We start from the raw sequence: 12199 nt of genomic DNA on the forward strand, positions 1-12199 counted from the left end.
ATGACATGAGGAAGGGCAGGAAGAGAAAGTGCTATCAGAGAGAACAAACCCCTCTATGCAATCCAGTGTGCTGGGGAAGAGGCCTCAGGTAATAAAAATGAATTGGCAGAATGAGGTTCTCACCCATCTACCATCCATGGGGATGTGTGGGCTGGTAGCTTTGGGTAATTGCAAAATAGGGTGAGGCATGTGGGAGGACCACAACAAGTAAGTTCTAATCGAACCATTCTGGGAATTGTCTGTGCAAATTCAGAAGCTGGAATACCACTGAATGGGCATTTTCAACACACTTAAGCAAATTGGCATGCTGTAACTGGGTGCCATCTTATGGATGTTGGTATACATCCACCTTATGAGAGATATTTTGTCACAGGTCCAATAAATACTTCATGGTATTTCAGAAAGAAAATGCCTCCAGGGGCATGAAACAGAGGACCTCTTAGTCATAACTCTGTCTGTAGTCAGTCCCAAACACTCCTGGCATGGTTAAAACATCATGTCCTGAACTGAACTAGGGAGAGGCCAGAAGCGACTGCACGTAAGAGGTATAAATAATACCGCAGCTGGGTGGAGGGTGAGGGAGAGAGGCGGAATAGAAGGTTGAAAAACAAGCTTATCTTCAGCTCTTCTGCCCTATCCTCTATTATATGGAATTATTTTTAGCCTTTATTGTTTTTTAATTTTTAATTATGCATCCTGTAAAAACATTTAAAATGTACAGAAAATTACATAAAATATGTCTAGGCACCGATGATCGCTATTAAACCAATGTCTTTGCTCCTTGTTTATGGTGTTATGTATTGGTTTGAATATAATTTCTTTATGCTTTGGGCTTTTTGAATCTTACTTAAGAAATTCTTCCCTCTCGTAATATTATAAAACTTTCTCCTCTAAATGCTTCTAAGTGCTTAATAGTTTTTCTTCTCACATTTTGATGTTTAACCCAATTGGAATTTATTTCCGTGTGTTAAAAAGAGACCTAACTTTATTTTTTCTATATGGGTTGTATAGTATTTTTTTTAGTAGCCTATCCCTCCCCCACTTATTTGCAATGCCTCCTGTGGCATATACATTCTCCCATGTATAAGTAAGTCTGTTATGGGTCTTCTTTTTCTGTTCCTGGTCTGTTTGTCTATTTCTGTGTCACCAACATACTCCTTATGTTTCTAGACCTTAATGTAAGGTTTGCATCAGGTAAGTCAAATCCTTCCCTAGTCTTCTTAAGATTCTTATGGTTATTCTGGGGCTTTACTTTAAAAAATAAAACATTTTATAAGGAGTTTGTGTAGTTGTATTTTGAATTTGGTTGGGGTTGCATCACAATTTTAGATTAATATGGGAGGGAATGTTATCCTTACAACATTTATCCTCTCTTTAAGGAGATGAGGTATTTTTTCCATTTACTCAGGTTTTCTTTTATGTTTTCCAAATATGAAATCCTGGGCTCATAATTTTCCTCATCATTTGTTAAATTTACTCACAGGCACATTATTTTTATTATTGTTAATGGCACATTCTTTTTAACTTACATTCTACTTAGTTGTTGTTTATCCATGGAATGCAAATAATTTTTATATATTGATCTTATATCCAATGAACTTATTGAACTCTTTTATCGGCTCCTATAGTTTGTAGAACCTCTTTGATCTCCTACAGAGACAATATTGTAAGTGAAGAATAATGATTCTGTTTCTCTTTTTCCAAGACTTATTTGTTTTATTTTTCTTTTATTACCACATCACCTTGGACAATGTAGATTAGAAATAGTGATACTGAGCATACTTTTCTTTTCTTGATTTTAATAAGACACTACTAAAAATTCACCATTAACAATGACATTTGCTGTAGATTTTTGATAGTTGCCCTTAATCAAGTTAAGAAGTTTCACTCCTACTCTTAATTTACCAAGAGAATTTCCTAATAAAAAAAGGCTAAATTTTATCAAATACTTTTTTAATTCATTCATTGAAATGATCATGAAGTTCTTCCTTTAAAGTGTTATTGTTTTTTGTTGTAATAATTGATTTCATTGAAGTTGAAGCCTTCTTATATTAATTGGATAAAACCTTTTTTGTCATGATGATTAATTTTTGACATATACTGCTGAACTTTATTTGTCAGATTTTATTTATTATTTTGTATCTATATTTGCAAGTTAAGATTGGTTTACGTTTTTTCTTGTATTGACTGATTTTAAATAAGGTATTATTAACTTCTTAAATTAGTTGGAGATTCTTTTACTCTTTTTCTATTTTCTAAAGAGTTTGTGTATTACTTGCCTTGACATATTGGTGAAAATCACCTAAAAACTATCTGGGCTTAATGGGTTTGGGATCTAGAAGCTTTACTACCAATTTGGTATATTTAATAATTACAGATTTAGTTAAGCTTTCCATTTCTTCTTTAGTCAGTTATGGTAAATTTTATTTTCCTAAGAATTGTCCATTTGGTCTACATTTTCAAATTTATTGACATAAAGTCATTCTATTCCATATGTATTACCTTATGATTCCTTTACTCTCTAATTGTAATAATGTTCCCATTTTCATTACTAATATTATTTATGAATGTAATATATTATATTTGTGCTATCTTTCATATTTATTTTATTGTTATTCTTATCTATCTTTATTCTTTCAAAGAACTAGGTTTTGATTTTATTAATATTCCTTTTTATTTGTTCTAATTTATTATCTCGTATCCTTATCTTACAGTTACTTTCATTTTGCTTTCTTTGGGCTTACTCTGTTTTAGTTCTTCCTCAACTCTTTTACTTGGAATTAAATCATTAATTTTTAGCCTCTTCTTCTCTAACATGGTCATTTAATGCTGTACATTTACCCCTAAGTGCTACAGTTAGCTGCATCTCACTAGATTTTATGTGTAGTGTTTCCACTGTCATTTACTTCTCAACATTTTCACCATTTATGATTTCTAATTTTATTTTTTTCTCACTCAAAAATTATTCAGTGTGCTGTGTTGGTTTTGTTTCCAAATGTATGAAAAAGTGGATTGATTTTTTTCTTTCTCTCTTAGTTCTACTTTGGTTTCATGTGATCAGAGTAAATGGTCTATGAACTTTTTAATATTTGTTGCCTAGTGTGTGATAAATTTTCATAAAAGTTGCTTGTGTTTTTCTGAAGAATATACAATCTTGAATGCAAAATGCTGGGCTCTCCATATATGAGCCATTACCACATGGCCCATCAAGCCTGTTCCTTGTATTGTTTTAAAATTCTGTATTTTTTCCTAAATGATTCTTGCTGGACATATCAACTCTAAATTTTTTTGAAAGTATTAAAAGTTTCATGTTTTGAGGTATTTGTCACATTTTACTAGTAATTCTGTGGACTTTTTGTCTATATATCAACTCTAAGCATCCAAATTGGTTCATATACTGAACTTACTAGTACTGGCAATTATATGAATATTGCCTTTTTTTCCCATGAGCTCAACTATATTTTTGTAATATTGTTAACATTTTATCTAACTTTTATAAGTGGTTATGCCAAAAGGGTTTTCAAGTGTTTTTTTTTTTTAAATTTGTCATATTTCCAGAAGCAGAAATGTATTAGAATGGACGGAAAGGGGAAAAGGAAGGAGGGAGAGAGAGAGAGAAGGGAAAGAAAGGAGACATTCTGAAAGATGGGTAGGTCTTTGCATATTCCTCTGGACTGTCCTTTGCTTAGATATTTTATTTTAGCATATTACGGGGATACAAATGTTTAGGTTACATATATTGCTTTTGCTCCACCTGAGTCAGAACTTCAAGCATGTCCATCCCCCAGACAGTGTGCACTGCACCCATTAGGTGTGTATATACCCAATCTCTCCTTCCCCTCCCATCTGCCCGACACAGAATGAATGTTACTACTGTATGTGCACATGAGTGTTGATCAATTAATACCAATTTGATGATGAGTACATGTGGTGCTTGTTTTTGCATTCTTGGGATACTTCACTTAGTAGAATAGGCTCCAGCTCTATCCAGGATAATGCAAGAGGTGCCAGATCACCATTGTTTTTTGTGGCTGAGTAGAACTCCATGGTGTACAAATACCACATTTTATTAATCCACTCATGGATTGATGGGCACTTGGGTTGTTTCCAAATCTTTGCAATTGTGAATTGTGCTGCTATAAACATTCTAGTGAAGATGTCTTTTTTATAGAATGTCTTTTGTTCTTTTGGGTAGATGCCCAGCAATGAGATTGCTAGATAAAATGGCAGTTATACTTGTAGCTCTTTGAGGTATCTCCATATTACTTTCCATAGAGATTGTACTAGTTTGAAGTCCCACCAGCAGTGTATGAGTGTTCCTATGTCTAGATATTTTAAAAGTTCTATAGCATCAGTCTATAGCGAGGAGGATGTAACTGAGAATTGGGAGGCTCCCCCAACTCCATACATATCATTTCTCCTTTTCTACATTGGAACAGAGAGTCATCCCCACATAAGACTGGTGGGGGAGCAATTTCTAATACACAATAAGAGCAACTAGACTACAGGCAAAGTGTTTTGATACAGCATATGTTGGGGGCCATCTCCTGTACCTTCTAACCTAATTAGTTCATATTTGAGGCTTTCAATAAAAGGACACACTTAGGAGACTTCTGCTGGGTTTTTCTTTTCATGTGTGCTAATTATTACACCTACAATCACATAATCAACCTCTTGGGTTGCGAGGAAAAACAAGGGTGTGAGTGGTTAATTGCAAATGCAAGTGGCCCATTGCCTGTGCAATCAGCAGACCTCCAGCATATCAAATTTACTGCCTAGTTGTAGCATAAATAATACAAGTGGCAGAGCCTGTCCTTTTAAAATCTGACTTCACAAATTCACTTGCACTTTTCTCAAACTCTTCAAGCCTTTGCCACTCTCTTATAAAAGGCACAAACAAAAACTGAAACAAAAAGATCACTGTCTTTGGCACACTTCATGATTTCATTCTTTCCACTTTCTAAGCTATGTCTGTTGGGTCCTCCAAATCAGAAGCTTTAAAATGAACATCAACTGGTAATAAATAAAGTTTGCATCCAGTTGTAATATTTTAATGCTATAGTGCAATTCTATTACATCTTTCAAGCATAAGAGCTGTTTTCAGTGTTATTTGCTAAGTTTATCACACCAGATCTAAAAGAAAAAACAGTAGTTAGCCATAAACACTGAGCTAATGGTGTTCTTTCCACTCCAGTCCTAATGAGGCTCGAACCCTCACAATGGGAAATAATTAACAACAATATTTACTCAGATGATTAGCCTGGTTCCCTGACCCATATGGTGATGTACAGCAATATTCTAAAGTGAATATCTTCCAGATGGACATTAAAGCCCCCCACCCTACTCATTCCAACAGTGGAGCTGACAGATGGAGGGGGAAAAGCCAGCTTATTTCTTAAATTTACCCCCATAGTACTTGGATTTACTAAATCAGTTATAGTCTTCTCTTAAAGAACTTTTATAGGATACCTATAAGAAATAACTTTTAAAAATGTAGCTTAACATGGCAATGTTTAATTGGGTTCCAAAAATTAGTGTGGGTAGCCAGGATTGGTGATCAGAACATTTGCATATAATCTCGGGCTCTTGTGTATGAGAAAGAGAAAGGCTAATTTTCATGAAGCCTCAGTTTCTCCATCTGCAAAATGGGAATTGCAGGATTACAATTCTTACAAAGCAATTTCAGCCAAATTCCCCTGAAAGAGTGAGTTTTTTGTACATTCCAAAGTTCCAGAAAGGATAAGTTGTTGGTTTTGTTATTTATGGGAATTATTTAACTCTCAAACAAATCATGGATTGTTATGAAACCATGCCTTAGTTAGCTCTGAAGTTGCATGTTTACAATGAACTTTTAGCCTATGACTTGCCTTACCTCTTTGGTTAACAATTCCAACAGCCACATGTGAAAAGTCCTCTTTCGAATAGGTATGTGGGTGTGTTTCCCTCATATTTTCTGCAGATGTTTTAACTGAGAGTCAAAGTCAGGCCTCATTGGAGCCAGCAGAGTGGGAATAAGCTATCATTTTACCTGACCCAAGATCACCTAATCCAACTCTCCTCTATCCAACTTCAATTTCTAGGTAAAGTTCAGAGTTTCATTTAGTATGAAGTGGCATTCACAAGAGCCAAAAGGTATGGAACGCCCCAGGAAGTGCCCCACTCTTCAAGCCTGTTTTATTGTGGGACCAATCATTTCTTTGAGCTGAAAGGTATCTTTGCTTTCATATTGTCTCCGGAAGTTCCATCAGATCAAATCTGCCAAGCAAATTAGGACTGACAGTCTAAATGTTGCTTTTAAAGAATCAGTGTTGAAAATAGCTTCATATTAAAATAATATTGTAATTTTTTTATTCAATATTCTGTTTTTTACAGGGATTTATTTCACCTTTTCTACTACACATGTAAAACCTTTAGGCCCTAGTATGAGAAACAAAAATCTCTTAATAAACTAAGTAAAGGGCTAAAGTGTTAATGCCTTTTAAGGGGTACTTTTAAACTGATCATGTAAAGAGGTCAATGCTTGACTCCAAAGGGGTGTGAGACATTAGTACACCAGGCTCAGGTATCACAGGACATAGGATCTTCCTATTACCCGTGGAATCACACTAGGCAGGACAGGGAGCTTCTATTCACTGTGCCATCAAGAACTTGGCCCAAGACAAATCCACCAGCACACCAAATTTTTACTCTCTTGCAAACAGTTTTAGTGAAAATGTATGTCATATGTCAAGACAGCCTTTGGGAAATCATGCCATGTGGTACAAAAACAATATGATGAATTCATTTTCATATTCTCACCTTCTACTTTTAGCCCATAAATATCAGCTCATAAACATCCCAGCATGATAAAAGTCTGTTTTTGTACTTTTACAAAGTAATCTACTAAATCAGCTATCCTGTCCAGCTCCCTGTAAAAATTCATGCTCTGATAAACTCAAAAGAGTTTATGGCTGTTAATCCCGTGGGTTTGCTTGCCCTTTGATATTTCTGAAGCAATTTTCGTTCTACTCATGAGGAAATAACCCATTTTATTGTGTTTACTGCCATATGATCAATTTAAAGAATCAATTTCTAACCAGATACTTCACATTTTAGTTCTAATATTTCCTCCAAAGCTCACTTACTTTCAACATAATAGGATGGTACATAAGGAGAGAATAACTTTTTCTTTTTTTTCCTTCCCACGTCACAAAGCAAAAATAGAGTAGAAGCAAAGAGATATATTTACATCATGCCCTTAGGTGATGGCTGGCTGATGTTAATTTTATGATATGTTTCAAGGAAGGTAGAGATCAAATGCCATGTACCGTGCCCCCAACTACCCAGCATGCTCCATGTGCACTGATCTGGGATAAGAGATCGATCACATGGAGTATGGAAAAAGCATATCGGGAAAGGTGGTTCCTCTTCTTAGGAAGGGGCCAGTTCAGAAGACATGCAGTTGAGCTGAAGTTCAACACAGACCTGCGTCAGTGAGCAAGGAGTCCTCTTTGAAGGTATCTGGGAGACATATTCTCAGAAGTTGTGGTTGAAGGCATTTAGCAGGGTCAGGTGCAAACCCGGTCATTAACCAACGAAGTACATACAGAATACTGCAAGGATTTCCAGAAATCAAATCCAGAGCAGACAAGAAACAAATGAGGGATATTTGCCAACCTATGATCTGGCATTTTTAGAGGAAATAGCAGAGAAATATCCAATCACCAGCACCAAGTATCTATGTTTTACAGAGAGACTAGGGAGAGCTGGTTAATCTAGGAGTCAATTAAACTGGAGTTTGGTTTAAGGATGGCTTCATTGGACAGATGGAAAAGAGAGTTGCCTTGAAATTTCCTAAAAACTCTTTTTGAATAATCTCTTCCTTTCTCCCAAGTCTCTTCTCCTTTCAACAGCTGTCCCAACTATGTCTCTCCCAAACCGCCTCCAGCCACCCCTCTGCTCTCTCTCTCCCTTTCTCAAACCCCTTCTTCTGTTCTTCTCTTCCCTGCAATTAAAGCTGCTCAGATTTCTCAGTGCATCTCTTCCATTCCTTATCTAGACAACTGAGTTTAACTCAATTAAATCTCTTATTTCACCCCCATTAACATTCTCATATATCACATCACTAATAAAACAAATGCTTATAGAACCTTGAATCTTTTCTGGCAAAATAAAATAGCAACTAGTTAGCCAAAACCTTGTCTCTCAATCATACCTTTGGGAACCTCAATTTATTTGACCATCATACATCATTTTAGGAATCTTTTTTTCATTTATTCTTTCAGTCTCTCACTCACTCACTTGTTCTCCCAAAATATTCATTGAATAAATACTAATTAAGTTTTTATTTGCAGATGAACTCTGTTAGATGCTAAAAAAATAAAAAATGACCCAGACAGGGTCCCATCTTCAAAAGGTCACAGTCCGTTGAGAAAGACAGACATCTAAATAAATTCCAGCGGAGTGTAATGTAAATACATGTAGAATCACATGGAAGCATAGAAGAAAAAGCAATGATTTGCCTGAACAGACAAGGGAAGTTTCAAAGCAAAAGGTATACTTGAGATGGTTACTGGGGGATGAGCACAACTTTGTCAAGCAGACAGATGAAGAAATAAAAATAATACCAAGTAACAATTATCAAGCTCGTATGTGCCAGAGACTGTGCTAAATCCTTTCTATGGATCAAAGTTAATCCTCACAATAGCCCCAGTGAGAAAGATGTTTTCATTATCTTCACCTAACAGATGACGAAGCAGGCTTAGAAAGGTGAGTAACTTGCCCAGGGGGAATGCCAGGCAGGGGAAAACATGCAGCAAGACACTATGTGTGGAAGAGCAGGGAGAATTAGGGACATGACAGCAGTTTAATGTGCTTAGAATGCCATGCGGGAGAAATCCCATGGGGAAAAGGCTAGAAAATGAGATGGGGACCGTGTCTGGAAAAGCTATATCTAGAGTTTGAAATAAATCCAATAGACAGAATGAAATAATTGAAGTTTTCTCTTTCTCATCATTATATTTATGATATAAAGACAAGATGAGGCCAGGCGCCGTGGCTCATGCCTCTAATCCTAGCACTCTGGGAGGCCAAGTCAGGAGGATCGCTTGAACTCAGGAGTTCAAGACCAGCCTAAGCAAGAGCGAGACCCCATCTCTACTAAAAATAGGCAAAATTACCTGGGTGTGGTGGCATGTGTCTGTAGTCCCAGCTACTCTGGAGGCCGAGGCAGGAGGATTGCTCGAGCCCAGGAGTTTGAGGTTGCTGTGAGCTACGATGATGCCACTGCACTCTAGGTGGAGTGACAGAATGAGACTCTGTCTCAAAAACAAAAAAAAAGGAAGAAGAGATAGATGTTCCCACCACCACAGACCAATCCTGCTTCCTCTTTGCTGTGCTAATTAACTACCATGTTAGGATGTGAGGACAGAAACATAGATGCCCTCACTCTCTGGGATACTTGACTTAAGCTACAATAGCTGTAACGTGGGTAACTCAAGGTTTTCCGTGGTTGACACAGCACAAAACTCTGATAAGGAAAAGGGATCATAGTCACAGTGATTCCTTCAGCAATAGGAAAAATTCCCACTCTCTACATCCTGTTCAGAAAGACGTTCGATTGAATGGGAATTAAAATTTGGAACTCCCTTGCCTAAGGACAGTTGGGATGTTTTCAAAAGAGGACAAGCCATCCCATATCCAGAGCCTAGCTCAGCCCTCCCCTCCATGCACGGCAGATTCTCCAGTGTGGCCAGCTAAATGCTAAGTAGAGGGGATGCATCATCTTCCTGGCATGTCTTGCCTTTAACATACAAAAGGCTTTTACTTGGCTCTTGCCCTACGTAAAATATTCAGATGCTCAAATCCTCCAACATACAGAGAAATTCAGGTATGTCAAGCAAATACCAGGGACTCGTAAATGTCTATAATAATCAATTTTTAAAAATTAAAACAACCAATTTTCGGTTAATAAATTCAGCATTCTAAAGGCTCTCCTTCATAATAACAATGGAACTGATATGAGTCCCTATTATGAACTAGGCAGTACGAGGGAGAGAGGGAAGAGACTAAAACAAGGAGAATAAAACAAACAGAAACGAAACCACTGCACCGCTGGGTAGAAGGTACAGTGTGACAAGGGAGTCACGATGTACTCTGAGAACTCAGACAAAGGAGAGAGCACTTCTCTTTGCTGAACAATTTTTCCCCCCAGAACTCGGTAATAAACAGAAAACTGAGTGCTATTTGGTTATTGCTCCTGCTTTCTCTCCGCAAATAGAAGGTGTAAAAGGTGAAGCAAAGTAAATGAATAATCCACAAATTGAAAGCGTGGCACTGCCTACCTGCCTGCTTCCCAGTGTGTTTGGACATATAAATGTATCACCACACTTACATCACAATAGCTCTGCATCTATGAACAATTTGTATTTTCCTGATTCTTGTCTCTTCGGCTAAAGTAAAGGCCAGCCCAGAGCAAAGAATTCTGACAATAAGTGTTTCCAAAAATCCCCATGGGTTGGCAAACATATGTTTGTAAAAAAAAAAAACCCTGTCAGTCATCCTATGCTGGCCCTTTTCTCTTCTGCTCTGCTTCCTCCCCTTGAGTCCTTGTTCCAAATCACATAGTTAATAAGTAGTAGAGCCAAGTCAAGACTCAAATCCAATTTTGTCTGACTCTGAATCTAATGCTCTTAACCAGACTGGATTCTCATTACCTGCTCCCAAGGAAGAATAGATCTTGATTAAATTAGCGTATTGCTAACAGTAAGAATCCAGAAGACATTGACCATGTCCTTAGCATATTTTAGAGCTTAACTTGAATATTCTGCTGTTCAACTAGGAAAAGGAGTGAAAGGTCAAAAGGTCAGTATATAACCAAAACATCATGACGTTTACTTGTGTGTATTTTATTTATTTATTCATTTGCTTTGTTAAATTAATTCATTCCAATTATTCACTCCTTCAATATATATGTATTATAAATCTATGAACCAGGTACAGCTTAAACTGAGTATATATTGTGAATAGGACAGCGTAGCCCCCTGTATTCTTGGAGCCTACAATGGAACCGAAATCAACGTGTTCTAGAAAACATCATTTCCTTAACCCATCCTGTGGATCACCAAACTCACTTTACCAAAATCTCCAGTGATCTGACATGGACAGCATAATCCTTCTCTTTATCTTTCAAGAGCCCTGGTGTGATCCTAATCTAACAAGCCATCTATAATGCTATTACTGAAATAATTAGGCCTCTTTATAACATGACATGATAGAGAGCCCACTGGACAGGGAGAAAAGCAAAAAGTAGATTGAAATCTCATCTCTTTCTCACTGTTAACTCTGGCAACTTACACAGATGAGTTAACTTCTTTAAGCCCCAGTTACCTCGTGTTCTAAATTGGGAGAGGGATTAGATTTAGATTCAATACGTTGACAAATTGTTTGAACACCTAATATATATCTGAATTCCACCACACATTTCCACATTACAATATATTTTATTTAAACCTCATTCTCATAATGAACAAACTGAAGGCAAATGATATTAGCTTGAATAAAGTTACATAGCTACTAATTGGCATCGATTTGGTGTGAACACATGTCCTGATTCTACTTCGGGACCTGATGAGATGACCACAAAGGACTCTTCCAGCTCAAAAATCCTATTCCTCAACCTCTACGGTTTTATCTGGTCTTACAGTTTCCCAAGCATGCTTTCTTTTGCTTAGGTGGACTCCCTTTCCTGTCCTTCCTTTAAAATCTTCTGTCATTGAGCAAGTTAAAGTCCAGAGAGACTGAAGTTCAAAGGAATTGATGTTCAAATTAATTATTTTACCTTGTTGAGTCCAATAAAATTAAATCCCAGAATCCATCCTCTTCCGTTTATTCTTCTCTGGCTCCACCAGTGGGGTCCCACTAGTTCCCCTTAACAGCTACAGCCGAGGCTGTCTCCTTTGGAATTGAATTTGGTTCATTCAAAGCCTTCAAAGTTCTATTAACTCAATGCTAAGCTGTCATGAGCCTCATGTTTTAAGGCATACAAGGAGTCAATAAGACATACGAGAAAATCCACCACCCAACTTGAAGAAAGCCAGTCCCCAGCCCCTAAAAGAGCTGCCCCAGACAAAATCATGACCCGAGAACACAGCGTTGCCAAAACTGTACCAATAACTCAGAAGCATGTGAGTGAAAAAGAGCAAAGTGTGAGGATCTTGGT

The sequence above is a fragment of the Eulemur rufifrons genome, chromosome 1 (assembly GCF_041146395.1).
Source record: "Eulemur rufifrons isolate Redbay chromosome 1, OSU_ERuf_1, whole genome shotgun sequence".
Taxonomy (NCBI): domain Eukaryota; kingdom Metazoa; phylum Chordata; class Mammalia; order Primates; family Lemuridae; genus Eulemur; species Eulemur rufifrons.